This window comes from Neovison vison, chromosome 12, assembly GCF_020171115.1.
Source record: "Neovison vison isolate M4711 chromosome 12, ASM_NN_V1, whole genome shotgun sequence".
NCBI classification, from domain to species: Eukaryota; Metazoa; Chordata; class Mammalia; order Carnivora; family Mustelidae; genus Neogale; species Neogale vison.
In genome coordinates this window covers 128271720-128292195 of record NC_058102.1, presented here as the reverse complement: position 1 = coordinate 128292195, position 20476 = coordinate 128271720, and the positions used below count along the sequence as shown (strand labels likewise).

At 40.9% G+C, this 20476-nt stretch overlaps 1 protein-coding gene and 1 long non-coding RNA gene across 2 annotated transcripts in view; both read left to right on the top strand.

Moving 5' to 3' along the window:
* Positions 1 to 20476, top strand: part of NEBL (nebulette) — a 357048-nt gene that overhangs the window by 179856 nt on the left and 156716 nt on the right. The window lies entirely within an intron of this gene.
* On the top strand, positions 1235 to 9045 carry LOC122892454. The gene is made up of 3 exons (XR_006381405.1): positions 1235 to 1637; positions 3379 to 3460; positions 8902 to 9045. It is a non-coding gene; the product is annotated as an uncharacterized LOC122892454 (long non-coding RNA).

Sequence of the window (20476 nt, the reverse complement as noted above, 5' to 3'; positions counted from 1 at the left end):
ATGACTACATTTCTGACTATATACTTAATGTATTTAATTACAGTGATTTTCTAAATCAATTTCCTAAGTAAATCAATTTAATTAAATAAATTAAATGTGTATTTAGGCAGACAATCATTGCTATTAAAAGAGGTCTTGTTATTTAGCATCTTACTCCATTTTTAATGGTCCTTGGCTTTGGAATTTTTCCAAAACGGGACTTTTATAGTTAAATTTAAAAACCTGACAGTTCTTTTTTTTTTTTTTTTGCTGGGGATAATCATATAAAAATATACATATAAGGCTAAATATCTTAAGAAATCTTATATTTATTAATGTTGTGTATGTCAGGTTTCATACTTTAAACCAGATATTTGTTGAAATGATGCAATATGTTTAATTTTGGAAATAAACATTCACATATGAAACTGCTTTGGTTTTGAAAGCTGCGTCATGTTAAGTAATATATTTTTCTTGAAAAAGAAAATCGAGAGTAGCAAAAGTTCAAAATCTATAAGGGACTGAATAGTGTTAATTCTGTACTACCTAAAGGTGGATAAATAGCTCGTCTTCACTTTTGTAATTCATGCCTGTAATTATGTTTCTTCCAAAGTTTTATATGAAGTTTATCAAAATGTAATTTTTTTTCAGAAAAATATCAGTTTCAGTGTTAGGTAGCCAAGAGGACAGATGAATGAAAATAAACAACTGTATACATGATATAAAAATATGTGCAAATATGCAAGATTCATGCCATTTTTCATGAGAAGTCTATCTTGTGTGTCTCTCGTATGGTCACTGAACTTTTGTGTATCCTGATGTTATAAATGATGCAGCCTTGATTTCTAGGAAATATTTAATTAGCAGATGATTTATACTCATTGGTATTTGGCCATCATCACTGTATATAATGACAATTTGGAGATAGAATTGTAGTGTTTCATTTGAGAAAGAATTTTATTTGTGAGAAGTTAAAAACCAGAATGATATGATGTTCAAACAGCTTTCATAGAGAGTCGGGGGAGGCAGAGTAAACACTTTGTTTTGCCATATTCCCTAAAACTTATGCATTGTTTGCTCTTTAAATGGACATTTTACATTTGAAAGGACTTGTTTTTTCCTTTGAAGAGAACAGGTTGAATTTTAAGGCTTCACGTTTTTGTCCCCTCATTTTCCTTCCCTGTCCCAACAACCTACTGGTCCTACGTTACTCCCCTCATCTTTCTTCCTATTCATTCTTTTTTTAAATTAAAAAAAAATTTCTGTTTTTTAAAATGAGAGATAGAGATCTATATTCCACTACGGTTACATAGAGTAACATTTCTTTCTTTGGATTGTTTTTGGAAAACTTAAAAAAAAAACCAAAAATAATTCCACACAAAAAAGTTATATCATAAATCGTAAACTATCACAGAAATTTATTTCGAAAAGAACTAAACATTTCTACTTGAGACATCCACGGGACAGCTAACATAAGGATTGCAGTCAATTCAAAGGTAAGCTCTTTAATTTATATTCAAATTAAGTCAATATTTGTTTTTAATAAGAAGAACTGATCATTTCACCAACCTTTATCATTAGCAGGAATATACATTTTATTCAATACCAGAAGGTGTTTGCAGATCCATTCTTAATTTTGCAAAACCCTTATGACACAGGTATGTATAAATCGGTATGTATCATGTACAAAGTAGTATATGCAAAATACTTCTCGGATTAAGCCTATAATTTAGAGAACATTGGTTCTTAAAAGCATATAATTTAGATAACGTCTTAATTTTTTTTTTTTTTTTTTTTTTTGGTAATTGTCTTATGTTAGCCCCCATAGCAGCTTTCCAAGTGGTTCTTTTAGCCATGATGAGGTATATTCATGTTTGGATAGCAGTAAAGAACATATATTTCATAATGTTATCATTAGGGATTTACTCTTGAAGAAAGGAAACTTTTAAATATTCTGAGGTCTAGTGAATTTACTATTCATTTATAAGGCTGCAACTTCATGAAATTTTTCCGTGACTTCACAAGGTTTTCCATATTACTCAAGGATCCTTTTTTTTTTTCTATGAGAAACTTGGATTAATCTGAAAGGTGGTACTTTGATTTAGTCCAGTTTTCCACATTACTTTCAGATAAACTCAAATACTGAAACATATGGGCCAAATCCAGACAGATATTTTTGACAGTGGCCTGGACTGTGTCTGTTTTGAGAGGACGGGGGCTGAGAAAATGTTCAGACTGGTCTCCACCAGAAGTTTCCCACCAGAAGGGCTGGGATGAACAGCCATTTGCTTCATTTTCTTATTTGTTTTGACTTTTGCTTACTTGTTTTGCTTATGTTACCCTTGACTGTCGTATGGATTTTTCTAAGTTGCCTTTAATCCCTTTTGGACTAAAGAAAGTAGAGAGACATAAAACTGTGAATTTAATGACACCTCCTAGGTGTTTTGGGTAATGTGTTGTGGATGAATGGGCATTTTTGATTGCTTGGGTCTGTGCGAGTGTTATGAAATGTTATCTGCCACTCTCATATTCATTTGTGCAGGATTTGAAATCATTTGGAAATACCCACTCAGTCTGCGTCTGTTACTGAGATGTGGGATAGAACACAACCATAAATTTGAAATTGTGTGTAATGAAAGGGGTGAGCATGGGTTTAGCCTTGACTTCTTTCTTTTGGGGTCTGTAATGATAGCATATTGAATCTGGGGAGATTTATTAAATGCTACAGTTTAAAATTCTTCTGTTATATGACTCAGTATAGTTGCAGAAAGAATAAGAGAAGAGGCAGGGTTTTAGAATTTACTGAATGGTTGGAAAGAAACAGAACTGGTTTCCTAAAAAAAAATTTTTTTCTGCACAATTCCAGAAAATGTCTAGTTGTGTCCTCCCACACCTTGCCAAATCCAAGGGCAGAAATCCAGAAATGGCAGAAATGACCTAGCATAGCTTCCCATCTTTGCTTATTGATATTTTAAGGAAATGTTCTTAAAGGACAAGGTCCAGACCTGAATTGAAGGAAAATGTGCCTTTGGACATTTTTAAAAGCCCTCTTTCCTGTTGTCCTCATAGCTGTAGCTTGTGTGGGTGTCTGTAAAGTCTGTTTCTAATTCAAGTAGTTACTGCCTTCAAGTTTCTAAGCAGTGTGTTCAGGGTACCTGCACCAGGAGAGCCTGGCAGCATCACTGCCGACGTCGAAGGGTGAACTCAGTCCAGCCTTGAGAAGATTATTGATGTGTTTCATTCTGCCTGTTTACACACTGATTTAAGCTGCACTTTTAATTAGCTGGGACAGTCTATAGATAAATTGTGAAATAAGATGGTAAAGTCCAACCCCAAGAGACTTTTACAAGCTCTGTGCTGTAGATAAAATCTGGATGTTTATTTTCTAATTTATTTTAGGTAATGGAGAAATATATGGAGGGGAAGGGGGAAAAAAAACCCCAGATGATAAAATCCTGTATTTTACAGATTGACTGAAATAGTAAGTATACAATTATGTGATTTGTCAAGATTTGTGTCTGTCCTTGACTCAGAGAGGAAATAAGTGTGTGTGTGTGTGTGTGTGTGTGTGTGTGTGCAGGCAGTGGGGCTATGTGTGGTGGCTTCAGTGGGAATCTTTAGAACCCCTTTCCTTAGCTCACTAGCCCACAGACAACACAGACACTGGGATTTTCACCTGCTCTATATTCTTTCTCTTACCCTCTCAGTACCTATAATTTTGGTTATCTTTCCTATTTCCCAAATACCCTTTTTTACTACCATTTTCTATTTAGCATATACATTCATAAGACGCTCACTTGCTTCACAAGAAAAGCGAAGATTGAAGCCTTTGGAAAAAAATTATAGAGAAAAGAATCTCTCTGTAATCTGATACTGAAATGTAATTACTTTTAGTTTTTTTTTTGATACAGCTACATAATTTTTCATTGACTTCTTAGAATGCAAAATAAATTATGTGCCCATTAATAAGCTCACGTGGATACTGATGATTTAGTTCCCTGAGATTTTGTGAGTTCGCTTCAAAAATATTAGATTATTGGAGGTAAACGTGACCTAATAATTGAATAGCAGTGTCTATGGGCGATTAAAAGATTTGATTCAAAGTTGGGCTGAGTGGAAGGGTAAGCACGAGGGTAGGGATGATTATCTGGGGATCTGGTCTCTGTTTGTAATTTAAATAAATCATTTTGACAGAGACTGACTGTGGCCATGTTCAGGCTGCTGACGGTGTGAAATTGAGTTGTATGGTGGACAGAAGACAAGCAGGCAAGACAAATCCCCCAAGGCAAAATTTGTTATGTAATTGGGTCAACTCATGCATGAGAAATGCATGCTAATTGTAAACTGGTGGCAAAATTATAGTGTTTGAAGCAATTAGGTCTTAGATGAACCCAAACAACCGATACGGAAGGGTCTCTCGTCCTTTTTAACATTCAGCGAACATAAGAAGTTTTCATTAAAAGGTGAGGGAGGTAAAAATAAGAAAGACATTCAGTATTGACATAGAGTATTTGTTAATCTTGTTCCTTATGCAAGAAGCTTAGCTGTTTCCTGAGCACTGCAAAATGTATATGAAAGCTTCCCATTTTGAGTAGTCAATTCTAGTACACAAAGTACTTAGAAAGGAGAATAGTGTGGTATTTTTGATATGACTCTTAACGGGGTTGATGATTGCAGATGAAATAGCAGCTAGTTATTAGGTCAGTGGCTTAGATTTAAGCCCTTGGAGGCTAGTATTTTCTTTTTTAAAGATTTTATTTATTTATTTGACAGAGATCACAAGTAGGCAGAGGCAGGCAGAGGCAGGCAGAGGCAGGCAGGGGGGGGGAGCAGACTCCCTCCTGAGCAAAGAACCCAATGTGGGGCTCAGACCCAAGACCCTGAGATCCTCTCTTCACCTGAGCTGAAGGCACTGGCTTAACCCACTGAGCCACCCAGGTGCCGCATGGCAGGTATTTTCACAGAGTGTGAATTTATCTGTCCCTTTAATGGACTGTACCTTATCTCCAACTTCTCTTAACTAGTAACTCCAGTGTTTTCCTGAGTCATCATGGGTTGGTAGCATCATCTTTAAAGCAAAGATCAAATATGCCTAAGAAAGTGATAGGAGGGGCACCTGGGTTAAAGCCTCTGCCTTCAGGTCAGGTCATGATCCCAGGGTCCTGGGATCGAGCCCCACATCGGGCTCTCTGCTCCGTGGGGAGCCTGCTTCCTCCTCTCTCTCTCTCTGCCTGCCTCTCTGCCTACTTGTGATTTCTCTCTCTCTGTCAAATAAATAAAATCTTAAAAAAAAAATTTAAGAAAGTGATAGGAAAATGACATGTATTTCTTTGTAGTATCTAACACATGTATGAATGCTTTATTTGTTTTAAAACACATTGACGTACCCAGTCTAATTAGATGCTCTGAACAACCTCTCCTCAGGGAAAGTGTTTCTATAAGGAATACGTAGACTTTCCTGAGAACTACACACAGAAAATCACCACTTGGTCCTTTCTCATGTCCAAATCCATGGTTTCCCTGACACCTGGTTTTGCTTTATTTTTCCACCTAGGGCAGAACTTCAAAGGTTGATCTCTTCTTTTTATCCTCCAATTTTTAGCCACAGTCACTTAAAGAAACAAATACATCCCAGACCAGTAATTACTTGTGCCTGGCACGTACGAGAGTTGTGGCTAATGCCACAACTAATGCAATGCCTAAAATGGCATTGTCTCAAGGGGAGGTGGGGAAGGGCCCCCCTAATAAAAGAATTAACACACATGACTTTTTTTCTTTCTTTCTTGGAACAGAGAGTAAAGATCCAACACCTCATTTCTAAAGATCCTTCTTTTGTGAAATCTCCCTTCTTTTCCCTTGTCCTGTATTCAGGCCCTTTTTCCTGCCCGAGTTACTGTAGGACCTCCTGATGGGCCTTCTCTCCTTCCAGCCTCCTTCTGCTGCTTTTCCATTGTGTCTTAAACACCACCACCAGATGAGTCTTTCTAAAAAATCTCTGTCTTCAAGACCCTAATTATGATTCACTAGAAGCTTCCCTTGGAGCACCACTCTGCGCTGGACCCAGTCTCATCTCCAAAGCTCCTCCTTTCAGACTCTAAGGACCCTCCACGATCTGGTCCTACACTATTTTTTACCTTATCTTGGGCTGTCCGTCAACACTGTTCCTCCGTTTCTTTTAGGTCTGACCAGCTTACTCTGTTCTGGGCCTTTGCATGAGTCATTCCTCTTGTGTGAAACCATTTCACAGTGTCTGTAAACGACCCTGGACCCACTCTAAGACCCCAGGTACCACGATCTTTCTCATCTTTGAGACATAAGAGCTGTTTGTTCCATGGTGCCCTTAGCTGTCCTGCTCATTTAACGTGTCACGTTCCACCGTTTGGTTTTAAGGAGCTTGTTATGTGTTTTACCTCTTTACCTTCCTGAAGACAAAGATCATCCATGCCTTTTTCAAGGTATTTTTTGCATCCCTGCGAATGCATATCATGGCACTTTGTACTTTCCCTTTCTTGTCACATCCTGAATTTAGGCCCTCCCTGTCCCTTGCGCGGATTGTGGGATAAGTCTCTAGACTGTTCTTGCCGGCCACCGTACTCCCTCTTCTCCTTCCTGAGCTGTTCTTGTGGTTTCTTGCAACTTCCTAAAATGCACATTGGATCATATCAGTCTCTTCCTTCGAATCTGTCAGTGACTCCTTGTTGGCTTTGGGGTAAAATGTGAAACCTTTAGCATGGGAAAGGAGTCGGTCCTTGATTGAGTACCAGCTGAGATCTCCAGCCTGGCTGTCCCTCTTGGACCCTGAGCCTTATGCCCTTCATGCCTTCACCTGGAAGGCTCTTTGTACCCTTTCCCTATCCATCCTACGACCCGATGATGCCTCCTTTTCCCTATGGCCTTGTTCTTCTCTTGATGCCCTGAGAGTCTGAATTATGAGTTATCTTCCTGCTAGACTGAACTCTATAATAAAGATTCAGGCTGCCTTTTTCTCTGTAGCCCTAGCGCCTGGCACAGAGCAACATCGGATAAATGGATTTAACTTCTTGGGCCAACATATCTTCTTCCCGTGGCTTTTCACTGTGCCCCAGGCTGCCAGCCCTGGGATGGCTTCCCAGAGACTTTTCCAATAAACAACCCATTTTGATGCCCCCTAGTCTTGTATGCATTTCATCCTATAATGGAGGCTATTCCGAGGAGTTCTAATATTTCTAGATTTATTTTAATCAAAACATCTCTTTTGGAGCTGCATAGTTACACATTGATTTTCTTCCTTTAAACTCTCAGTTCTGTCCTTCATTCCATCATTCTGTAGCACAGTGAAGTTCCCTAATAAATATTTGTTCAGTAAATGACTGAATTCTTTAAAGAGTATTATTTCCTCAAATTTTCCTTTTCTTTTTCCTTTTCAGAAGAGTCTGCCTTACCATTCACTTCTCAGTCTAGGCAAATACAATATTTCCTAAGATATGCACAGCAGTAGGGTAGGGACTAGCATATCCTTTCAACACAAAATTGCTAATGCCTAGAATAATGCTTGACACATAGCGGGTACTCAGTAATGTAGTTGAGGTGGGGCGCCTGGGTGGCTCAGTCAGTTGAGCATTTGACTCTTAATTTCGCTCAGGTCACGATCTCAGGGTCGTGAGATCGAGCCCCACATCCAGTTCTGTGCTGGGCGTGGAGTCTGCTTAAGATTCTCTTTCTCTCTCGGCCCCTCCCCTTGCTTGGACACACACACTCTAAAATAAATAAATAAGTCTTTAAAAAAATGTATGTTGAGTAAATGAATGAAGCAGTCATATTTAAAATATTGACTAATTTTGCATTCTTTCTCTTGAAATCTCTGTTTGCAAGATAGTTCTTAGTGTCTCAAGTTGCTTTGACTTTTGTCATTGGTGTTACTTCATAAATATTTGTTCTCCTCTTTTTCCTATTTTTACTTAAATATTCAGGGATTTCTTGTGAGGACACCAGTTGAATTGAATTGAACATCACCCCAGCCTTTTACCTCAGTTCGCCTTAATTACATTCTTATGGGCCCCATCTCCAAATACAGTCACGCTGGGTCTTGGGGCTTCAAGATATGAGTTTTGGAGGGACACAGTTCAGTCCATAATAGGGCTTAAATCAGCAATGATCTGCATACGTCATAGGTAATTTTGAGGTAATTAAGTAACAAACATCTTGTGAGTATAACCTACTATCATCAGCAGTTTTTTTTTTTAAAGATTTTATTTATTTATTTGACAGAGAGAGAGAAAGAGAGAGATCACAAGCAGGCAGAGAGAGAGAGGGGGAAGCAGGCTCCCTGCTGAGCAGAGAGCCCGATGGGGGGCTCAATTCCAGAACCCTGAGCCAAAGGCCCGAGGCTTAACCCACTGAGGCACCCAGGCACCCCAAGCCAGTTTCTTTGGTGGAGGTAGAATGCACTGCCTGTTGCCATCCCAGGAAAACGTCTACGTCCAGTTTATAGATTTTTTCTATTTTCAAACTGAACAATTTTAACTAAAAAAAAAAAAAATTTCCTTCTAGGTCCTATTTCTAGTCCTTAATTGGCCCTTGCGAGCCTCCTTTTATCTGTGGTCTTGAGCCATGGTCATTTATAGAAACAAAGATAGCGTACAGTAGTAATTATGTTTTTAAGTTTTCCAGGTCTCGGTGAAATTATGGGGGTTGGAATATAGGTTTCACCTGTCCTTTGCTGGCACTTTGGCCTGGACTGACATGAGGGAAAAGGAGGGCAGAGGTGTGACAGTAGAAAAGAAATATTCCAATGCCACTGGGAAAAAGTCAAATCAAGATGAACTTTTAATTTTTTTTAATTTATTATTATTTTTTTTAAGATGAACTTTAAAAAAAAATGTTGCCATATCCAGTACATTATACAGATTAAAAACTTATAAAAGTATTTGAATTTTCTTCCAGATTTTATTTTACCCCTTGGGACATACCTACAGTGAGCACATACTGAACGTTAAAGAATTGGCAATCTTCCATGTATATTTGTAGAGTGTCCAGATGCAACTGTCATTGATAATCATGCCACCTCGTTATAATTTCAGTGGAGTTTTACAGGTACGTTTAAAACCTGTTGTTTGTCCAGTTAATAAGTGTAATGGTCGCATGTCATTTTTAACTTAAGAGACCATGAATCAAAGGAGACATTATAAAGAGATTCAATTAGAGCCCCCTGGTAACCCAAGCCAAGCTCGTACAATTAAAGAAGATTGCACCATTGGAAGTTAGAAGCCAGAATGTCTTTGTTTTCATAAGCCTATGCAGATATGTCCTCTAATTTGCATGCCATGTCCCTAGAAGAATTATGTCATGAACATCGCTTTCCTTTATTTTTTGCTTGTTCTTTCTGCTGTAGCTTCTTTTTTCTTTCACCATCGTCAGGTGTGCGCTGTAGCATTTTTTGTCTTCTGTATGGAATGATATGCAGCGCTGTTTGGAAAAGGATATGTCTGAATTTCTGTTTGAAGGGTCTGTTGCTTTTGGGCAGGACCCCCAACCCAGGCTTGGTTCCAAGGACAAGAAGCAAAAAGGGATGATCATTTTCTTCTTTGTTTGTTTGCTCATATTTCTGACTGATTTTTCCTCCTGTGGCTGTATTACCTATCAGAGAGTCAACTTTTGATTAGTTCGAATTCAGTTTTTGTGTCCTGGCATTCTGAGAGCAATGAAAATGGCAGAGTTTGTCTGTTTAGGACACTGTGAAGTAGAGTCGAAATGTAGAAGAAAGAACAGAAGGCAAAAAAAAACTTAAAAAAAAAATCATTCTGTTCTTCTTAACACTTGTTGTTTTCGATGGCGGGAATTGAGTTCCCCAAGACAACGTGATGTAAATGTTCGCTTTTGTTGTGAAATTATGGTGAGAAGGTGGAGGGCAAGCAGCATTTCCTACTCATGTTCGAACCTTCCAGAACATGGTGCTTTAACTACAGTGAGGAGGATAGAAGTGGAAGTTGCCTTCACAGTTATGTTACGCAGGCAGGCATGTGTTTGTTTTTTAAACATTTGCTGTGGACATCACATTCCCCGGGCCCCGCTGATGGCAGAAAACACGAGAAACCATGTTTTGGCATTTATGCTCTTGCTCAAGTGCATGATGTGGCTGGCGACGGTTTCCACTGGAGCAGGGGAGTCTTAGCTGGAAGTTGGGGATGGCGGAGAAGATGTGGTGAGAGGAGCAAGGCAGGCGAGGAAGAAAGGAATATGATCAAATTCAGAGCACCTAGCTTGGGGGAGACACCATTACAGAAATGTAGATTGAGGCAAGATTGGTAAAAGACTGGTCTCATATCTTCAAATATGCATAATTTGTTATCTATAAAACAAAAAAAATCTGTAAAAGAAACCATTTTGAAAATGATGACTGACTTAAGATATTTGAGCGTTTTACCAGACATTGGGCACTTTGCCAGAAGGGGGGAGGGGATATCAGGAGAAACCGACTAGATATGACCCCTGACCTCATGGAGCTTAGTGTTTACCCTTTCACAGCACCCAGATAATTGCTACACAGTACTATAAAAGCTTGATAAGAGGGAAACACTGTGCTATTATCAGAGGGTTAACTAGCCAGCTATAGGAAAAGGAACAGAAACCTTGCCAGTGCTACATTAAAATAGTTTTTGAAGGATTTTACTGAATCATTTTTTGTTCCGTTGGTATAATAGATGCCATCAATTCTGCTTTTAAGTTTGCCTGTCTCCCTCCGTCTGTGTTCTCTGTTCCCTGTTTGCCTGTCAATATGGGTGTCCGGAAAATATCATTCAAAACTAATCAAGTCACAGATTCCATATAAAATGTAAAAAAAAAAATGTGCATTTATAGAAGAGCATCAACCAGCTTATTAATTTTGGGGTGGTTAAGAAGATCAATATATTACTATCTGCGTTCATTTAAAAATTCAGACTCATGATCTCTGCCTTGTGGTTTTCAGGACTCAAGAAATTGAAAAATATTGAGAGTAAAACTATGAACTTTTTCTTCATCTCTCGCAAACTCCCACCCTCTGTAGGATAGTTTTGAATTAAAAGCTTTTCAGGACTGGGCCCCAAATATTGAGAAATTATTTTTCATTTTAAGAGTGTACACCGGGGGCACCGGGGTGGCTCAGTAGGTGTAACGTCTGACTTCAGCTCAGGTCACGATCCCGGGGTCCTGGGATCAAGCCCTGCATCGGGATCTCTGCTCAGCTGGGAGTCTGCTTCTCCCTCTCCTTCTGCTCCTGTCCCTGGGCGTGCTCTCTCTGTCTCAAACAAATAAATAAAATCTTAAAAAAAAATTTAAAAAGATACATGCATCTGAAAGTGTCATATGTGTACATGGGCCGCATGTTTTGGCTGCCTAGTCGAGTGTACGTGCACGTTTGAGTGGAGAGCTCCTGGAGGCTGGTGGTAAACATTGGTTTGCACTGTTTGGTTTCCACCTTTGGTGTTCTTGGCCCAATCTGTGCTGACAACGAACCTCTGGGACGTCCCCTTAGTGCTGTGCGGTCTTTTCCTGCCAAATATTGTTCTCTTGCAAGATTAAATAGCTGAATCGGTGTGGCCTGAATCTTGACCCCGCTGAGAACATTAAGACTCCTGCAGGTTGTGATACAGATTAGCTGGTGAGAGCTCTGTTGGAAAAATGGAGTGAGTTTCCCTCAATGAATTTAACAACTGCTGTGAACCTTTTTGTGTCCTTTAACATGAGTGTGTGCGCTGGCAGTTAACCACTTATTTCCCTCATTTTCCCCAAAAGTTGCTCCTGCCCACTGCCTGGGCATTTACTGTAAACATTTTCATAACTTTATTTCACATTCCTGTTTCGCCAGAATAAGGCATTTGACATGTTAAAACGATTCAGTATCGTTCATCGTTATTTGAGGAGGAAAACCATTTTTTTCTGAAATTATATGATGAATTTAACATTACTTACCTAATTAAATGAACCACATCACTGGCTTGTTTAGAATAAACTGATGGGCGGGTTGCATTTCTATCACAGGCTTTACATTATTGGTCGAAAAACAGCGAAATATCTAACAAGGGGCAGGAAGGATGAACTGGCCAGAACGATTTACATCGTTTCCAGCCTCCATTCCATTCCTATTTCTGCTTCTCCGGTTAGATCATAACTTTTGAGGGTTCTGAATTCGACAGAGATTATGGTGCTCCCCCTTAAATGAAATAAATTTAAAAAAAATCAACACCAATAATGCGAAACTTGAAAGCATAGTATACACAGATAACCTGAAAATGAGAAGTTGTTAGATTTTCTGATTGCAGTTCATTGAACACTTTTCTATTCTGGGGGGCCCTTACCTCGTGTGTGTACAAAGCATGCTCCTCTGCTTCTGAGGCAGCCTTCCCATCGGCTGCCCACACAGTTCGTCTCCTGACACCTCGTGTGCGTGTGCGCGTGCGCGTGCGTGCGATTTCTCAGTACAAGGGTCTGTGACCAATTTGTTAATAGCAGAGCATCACACAGTGGTAATACTGTTCCCCTTATTAGCGCTGTATTTACTTTTGCAGATCCCTCCGTAGGTTATTACTGGAATTATTACTATGAATATTTTAAAAGGTACATGACTAGTTAAATTATTTTTTGAACTTGTTGGCATAAATGCACCAAACACTCGGGGTAAGAAATGTACTGAGAGAAGGCGTGGGAAGAAGGCAGTATAATGGCTTGGCAGTGTCTAGTGCGTCTTCATAAAATGGACTCTATTTTGCAGTTCTCCTATGTGAGGGTGTTAGGCAAAGAACTGCCTGACCTTAATTTCTGGGTACTTTGGAAGTTAGCTTGTAGCTTCACTGGCAGTAAAGAATTGGGGTCAGAACGGAGGTCTTCCGTCTGCTAATCTGGTTTGCCTTTTTTCTGAATGCTTGACTCTCCGAGTCACATTGGTGGCATTGTTGGAATTTGCAGTCCTTCAGAATTTGACTTGCAAGCTGCATTGAAAAAGGAACTTTTAAGTATTAAATCGTAAATCCTCTAAAACATTATCAGTGGCTTAAAAAATTAATCAGTTCAAGTGGATAGAAATATTAATGCATTATCCTTAGCAAATGTCAGTGGAATGTCCATACCTGGGATTTTTCCATATTAAGACTAAATCCCCCTTTTAAATTGTGAAATAGATCACACATACAAAACAGTCCACAGGAATTCATATGGAGTTTAAAGAATAGTAATAAAGTGGACATGCATGTACCCAACACCCAGCTGAAGAAATAGAAAATTTTAGAAAATTTGGAAGGCCCCTCTGTTCCCTTAGGTTTATACCTCTACCCTCCAAGTAGCTACCAGCAACACAAAGACCACGGCATCCTGAAAACACAGGTTTTCATAGTGACATGATGAAAATCCAGTCGCCATGCATGGAAGCCATTCACGGGATTTTGGAGAAAACCTGTTTGGCCTCTTGCACCATTAAAGCCCGCATAGTCTCTAAGGACTTAGGCTCATTCAGCAGTTTGGGACTCAGGCAAGAGCATGATCTCTGTGTCCGTGGGCATCCTGCTCTGGGCTCAGAGGACACCTACTCCCTGAAGAGAGGACAAGGAGAGGAGCAAAACTTCACGAAGGCCATGCTGTGTTGGGCACAGCCTTTCCCACTGATTTCATCTGTTCTTCTCAACATCCTCAGAAATAACTCTCATTGCCCGCATGGCACAGATGAGACAAAGCTCAGACAGAACGGACAAGTTGCCTAACCACATCCAGCCAATAAAGACCAGAGCTGGGACTTGGGGGCCCGCTTCTTTTTGTTTGTTTGTTTTTGTTTTTTGTTTATGGTTTTTTCCTAACTTAAAATGCGGGATTCTCCCTCTACACCAGAATTTTGGTATTATGTGATATCTGGAGCCCTTGGGCCCTAGAGCGCATGTCACAGATAGGAGGTTTTTTGGTTGTTGTTAACGCCGAAATTGATTTATCCTTAAATGGCATTTTGGAGGTCATATGGTGATATTAGGACCCAATTTAGAAGTTTTCAATTTCCTAACTCCAGGACCGGAGCTCTAGGAGCAGAACCTCCCATTCAAATGTTCTTCATGTGTTGGTGTACAGGAAGGTTTCGCATGGCCCCTGGCAGCGCGAGCATGGGCGCTATTCAGGTGGTCCCTGATGTCCAGGTTGAATGAATATTCCCCCTTAGGGTACAGTTACCTTCCTTGTCTTCCCCTCCTCTAAAAGGACTTGCTCTGTGCGTGGCACCGTTTCGGGAGCTGAGGATATAAGATGGAAGCGAAAGTCTCTCTTAGCCCAGACCACGTCACACAGCTCTCATAAGCCTGTTGAGAGGGATGTATGGTTTCAGGGTCTGGGCCCCCCAGGGTCAGGAACCTTACCCTAGCTGGGGTTTGATGATGGTCACAAATGGCTTACACAAGAAGGTGGCACGAGATGAGTTTCTAAGAATGAATACCGGTAGAAGCAAAAAAGAAAGAAATGATGGTGAGCCGCGGCGGGTGAAAACGTCCCACTTGGGGGACCAGCATAGATCAGGAGTTGAGAAGGGGCCTGTTTGGTGCATTTGAGGAACTGTGAGGACGAATGTTATCCTGAAGATTTTGAGGAGTACCCAAAAGATTTATTTAGTTAAAAAAAGATGTGGGGCGCCTGGGTGGCTCAGTGGGTTGAGCTGCTGCCTTCGGCTCGGGTCATTATCTCAAGGTCCTGGGATCGAGTCCCACATTGGGCTCTCTGCTCAGCGGGGAGCCTGCTTCTCTCTCTCTCTCTGCCTGCCTCTCCATCTACTTGTGATTTCTCTCTGTCAAATAAATACATAAAATCTTAAAAAAAAAAAAAAAGATGTTAGGGTCACTGTTGGCATAAATGCCGGGAGTGGTTTAGGTAGGCTTGTTGTCAACCTGGCCCTCCGCTGGGTGGGATTTCCCTGTCATTGTCTCTGTGGGATCCTGAGAGCCCCCATATCTGGCTGTCGGGCCTGGGATAGCTATAGCACTAGTATTGGTGGGAGTCTGCATTTGGGGAACAAAAGAAGAAAATAATGAGTTCTGGTATCTCTATTTTAATGTTATACCAATAGGGGGGAAAAAAAAAGGAGAACTTAAGCACTTTCATTGCATGGGTTTAGAATTGAATGACAAACATTGAGCACAGGTGTCTGTATGGTATGTAAATAGGGCAGTGGTGTGTTCACGCTCCAACTGCGATACAAGCCTGGGATGGCTAGTCTGCGACACAATGTCAGGTTGGCAGGTCTGAGAGTGTAAACCCCTATTAATATGTATGCCTTCATCATTGCATGCAAATGCTACATTAGTTCCATACAGATATGGGCAGAAAAATCTCAGTGAACGAAGCTGTCTGCAATGGGGTCGTGGGGGGGGGTGTTCTGGTAAACTTATTATTGTGTTTTAATAAAGGTGAAACCTCAACCTTTGTTCTTTGCCAACAGTGTCTCCAAAACTTAGATGACACACCAGGGTGCAGCTAACTTTAACTCAAAAATGTAACTCCCTTTTCCTTATTGTACCGACCGGAGGTGACAGACACTCATCAGCACAGATCACTATATGGGGCAGGCAGATGGTCGAAGAGGTGACCTCTGGAGTCCCTGGTATCCTCAGGGCACCGTCTGGAAGCGATATTTCTGGAAGTTTATGAGGATGCCTGTTTGAGACTGTTCACCTTTGACTGCCTTGGGTCCTCAAGTCAGAACACACAGGAACAAAATCCTAGCAGTGGAATCGTTTTCAATGTTCAATGACTTAATATTATGTGTGTAAGGACCTGAGGACTGGATTTTAGTTAAAAGCAAAGGAAATTCATTTTGAATTGTAGCACATACAATGTGAGTAAGAAACAAGAAATAACTTCCTAGGGGCGCCTGGGTGGCTCAGTGGGTTAAAGCCTCTGCCTTCAGCTCAGGTCATGATCCCAGGGTCCTGGGATCGAGCCCCGCATCAGGCTCTCTGCTCAGCAGGGAGCCTGCTTCCCTTCCTCTCTCTCTGCCTGCCTCTCTGCCTACTTGTGATCTCTGTCTGTCAAATAAATAAATAAAATCTTAAAAAAAATTAAAAAATGACCTATTTGAGCAAAACATTGTATCTCCATCATTATGCCTCTTTTCACCCATGTCTCAAATGGGAATGATCCATCACAGCTGATGCTTATTTTAAGCTGAGATGATCAATGAAAGCCTGATGGAAGAGCCCTTTGTGTGTCGCAGAAGAAAGACACCGTTACGTAGACATGTGAAATCAAGCTCTCTTTATGGAGAAAGGTACACAGAGGTCTGATTGGCTTTCCTTTTGGGGCCTTTCTAATTTTATGAAAATGCAATTGAGAAACACAGGGAAAACAGTGTAGTCTGGCTTGGGAGAGTCGGGGAACTGCATGTGCCCCAATGGAGGGGAGTGGAGGGGAGTGGAGGGGAGTGGAGGGGAGAGCAGGCTTCATCACTGGTTGCTTGGGACTTGGCAGATTCTCTTAAATCCCTCCAGATCGCACATCGAAAACCAAGTGGTGGTAATTATCCCTGAGGCCCCCTAAATGTTATGTTTTGAAATGGGAATTAATACCAGGCGGAAAGCGCCATGTTTTAGGAAAGATCCAGTTTTCTTCTTCCTTATGGTTTTTTTTTTAAAAAGAATTATTTGAGATGAACTGACATATATGGCCCCCCAAAGGAGTCAACCTAAACTTATTCATGAGGCGGGAGAATGTCGAAGTCTGAACAATGTTGGATTACAAGGTCATTTTGAAGGACAGGATGTGCAATAATTAGGACAGGCAGAAATTAAACCGCAATGAACAGTAATCCTAAAGAAAATTAAAACACAGAAAACACTGCATTATTTATTTGGATTCAGTGGGAACTTGCCAAGGGAGAGGCAGCTGGCTTTCTGCTCTTTGAAATGTTTGTAGACTAGAGGAGAAGCTGTCAATCAGATTTAAGCCCTCAGTTAATTCTTGCTCTTAGGCCAGATCTAACTGTATGGAGAAGTGGGGAAGAGACACAGTTAACGAAGTGACTCAGGACAGCAGAGACACGGGCCGTCGTGACGGGTAGACCAGGCCAATTTCATATCACTACCTGACATTTAGGCTCTGTCCTCAGACCTTGGGGACCTCAGGAGCTGATTTTAGAGGCAGACGAGGCCTGGCTTTGAAGGACAGTATCTCCTTTTATTATGTCTGTTACTCTAGGAAACAGAGTAATAAGGGTTTCTGCCTCACTCCTTTCCCCACATCTGAATTTGTACATTTGTAAAATGGAAATAAAAAAATCTGTAACTTGGGACTCCTGGGTGGCTCAGTGGTTAAGCATCTGCCGTCAGCTCAGGTCATGATCTCAGGGTCCTGGGATCGAGCCCCACATTGGGCTTTTAGCTCAGAGGGGACCCTGCTTCTCCCTCTGCCTAATGTTCCTTCTGCTCCTGCTCTCTGTCTCTCTGACAAATAAATAAAATCTTTAAGAAACAAACAAAAAATCCGTAACTTCTAAGATTATTTTAAGAATTACAAATTAGTTCTTATTTGTAATTAAAACACTTGGCTTAGTGCTTAATAACTGATAGTTTTGTTATTGCTGTGAAATAACTTAGGAATTGAGACACAATCTTGGCACAAAAATGTATATAAAGCGTCACTTTGTTTTGTGTTTGGAGAAAAAGGAATACTATTTCTAGTCTTCAAACTGATCGCCGTGGATAACAATTTATTTTATTTTATTTGGACTTCCTTGAAGTAACATTCTTTTGATTACTGTCACTCACAATGTTGTATGAAACGTCATCATTAAAAAAAATTTTCCTGGGCGCTAATGTCCGTTATAGAATTTTCATTGATGAGCATAGAAGTTGATCCTTTTAATAAGAATAACCATACTGACTTAATGATTCCCATGTGTTCAAGGTGAAAAAAAATTCTCATCAGTGCAGCTTGGCACAACACATATTATTTTAAGTTCACAAATGAATTGTTTCCCAGTTCAGGCCCAGGACCCTGTGATTTTCAGGCAGATCATTCCTGATGTCTTGCTTCCTCACAAGCTTTAGGATAAACATCAAGGTTATTTAAATGTCAGCTTTTAAATAGGATGAAGGAGACTAGATGGAGGGTAGATGGAAGAGAACCTATAGTTCTGTTGCAGTTCTGCATTTTAACTGAAAAGGGTAGGAATTAACATTTAAATTCTGCTACTGCCTCCCGAAAGGGCACAGTTTCCAGAGTCAGTTTTTGATCTGAAGGAGGAGCTCTGTCAGTGTCCATGGCAATTTCCAGGCGATGCGGATATATGAGGGCCCCTCACTGCAGTGGGCTTGCTCACTGGGGGCGTCCCCCGTTCTGTTATCTGTGTTCTTCTGTGCAGTGCTCCGTGACTTTGATAAAGAGAAGCCGATAATCATCTGCAGCGTCTGTTACAATTAGTATTACTCGTGAGCTCACACTTGCCCTCCGTCATGCTCAGCGCAGTCTTGGCAGGTCCAGAATTTCTGCTCTTTTTCACCCAGAAATGAATTTATTTTGTGACCTTTGTTATGGATAACCATGCTGTGTATGACACATAACCCACACCTGCAGGAGGATTCTAGATGCTTCTGCAGGGCAACTCTTCGGGCACTTACCACACTGTGTCAAAGCACTGATTGGATTTTTCTCTCTCCCCAGCCAGGTAGACTGGGGTTCCTTGAGCTCAGGGAATGTGGTCAGTCCTATTTTTAACCTCAGCACCAGACATGGTGCCTGGCGTGTCTTAGCCTCCAATAAATGTTTTAATGAATAAATAAAAGTACATGGCATTTTCCCTTACTGTTGCACAGCATGCAAGTTTATTTCCAGATTCATTTTCACTCCAAACTCTTAATGAGGCCCTGACCTATTTTGCCATACTCCTGGCTCCCTTCTCCTTCCATTTGCCTCCTAGCAGAGACACATTGCAGTGTCTCAAAGATTTGTCTGTCAAGGAATGATGAGGGATGTTGCCTGTGCTGACTTGCATGAGTAGTAGTTAATTGCTGAAACCAACAGCCCTTGGGTCTGAGCACAACAGAGGTTTATTTCTCTCTCATGAAATGGGTCGATGTGGGTTGGCAGCAGACGGGGCGGTGTCGGGCCCATGCTTTGTGCCTTGATGTCTCTGCTGTCCCCTTGGGTCTGAGAATGCTGCGCTGGTGGAGCTACAGGTAGATGCAGGCAAACAGCAAGGAACCCTGATGGGTCATGAGCGGTCCCAAGGGCTGGGTCTTGAAGCTGCGTCCCTCACATCGATCGGTATTTCACAGGAGACAGTTCAGTTATGGGAGCTTGCCTGATTGCAGGAGGTCAAGGAGGAAGACAAAAAGTAGGACTTGGTGGCCATTGTCAGTCCCTGTCACAAACCTTTTACCAGCAGTCTGTCCTTCAAGACAAGGCAGAAATACTGTAGGCCTCCCTTATCTGTGGGGGTTACATTTCAAGACCTCCAGTGGACACCTGAAATCCCCAATAGCTCTGAACCCTATATATACTGTGGTTTTTCATAGGCATCTACACCTATGATAAAGTTTACTGTGTAAATTGGGCAAAGTAAGAGATTAACAATGACCACAGGTGATTAAAGAGCAGTTATAACAATATACCGTAAAAAAAGTGGAGTGAATGTGGTCTCTCTTTCTCAAAGTACCTCATTGAACCGTGTTTGCCCTTCCTCTTGTGACGGTGTGAGATGACAGAATGCCTGTGTGAGGAGACGGAGTGAGTGAATGGCGTAGTCCCCGTCACACAATGTCAGGTCACTATTGACCTTCCCATGGTAAGTGGGAAGGAAGATCATCTGCTTCGGGGCCATGGTTGACCATGAGTAAGCAACACTGTTCAAAGCAAATCTGTAGATGACAGGGAGGCTCTGTAGTGCCAAATGTTTGGTGCGTCCATTCAGCCTTTAATATGCTTGCCATGTTCTCACAAGAGCTGAATTTGAGTTTCAGGGAGAAGATGGCACTGCCGATAGGAGAAGTAATACTTTGAGTTGAGAACTCTTTTTCTCTCTTCTTTTTTTTGACTGTAGACCCGTCAAGCCCGGTTCAGTCACAGGTGACGCCCAGTCTCAGGTGGGCAGTGAGATCTCATCATAATATGATGAAGAGGGGATACAGGTTCAAACGTGAAATGCAGACTTGATTTTTTCTGTCAGAGTTCATGAAGAAATATTTTTTAGGTTAAATTGTACTGTCACAAAAAGTACGAAGTAAAGAAAGTGAAACTCATAGTGTACCCAGGTGGCCAGATCCTGAACTGAGAGGACTCACACAGTCTCTAGGAAGTTATTTCCTCAATACCCCTCTCCCCCAGGTAAGAACTTTAGCCTGCCCCCATTTGAAAATTGGAACTGGCTGGAGGATAGGAGCCAACTTCCAATGGACAACTGTGTTATGTCCAACTTCACTAAACCATGAGGCTTTCTTGTATTTTCTTTTCTTTTTTTAGCTGAGATATAGTTGATATGTGACATATTCATTTCAAGTGTATAACGTAATGATTTGATATTTGT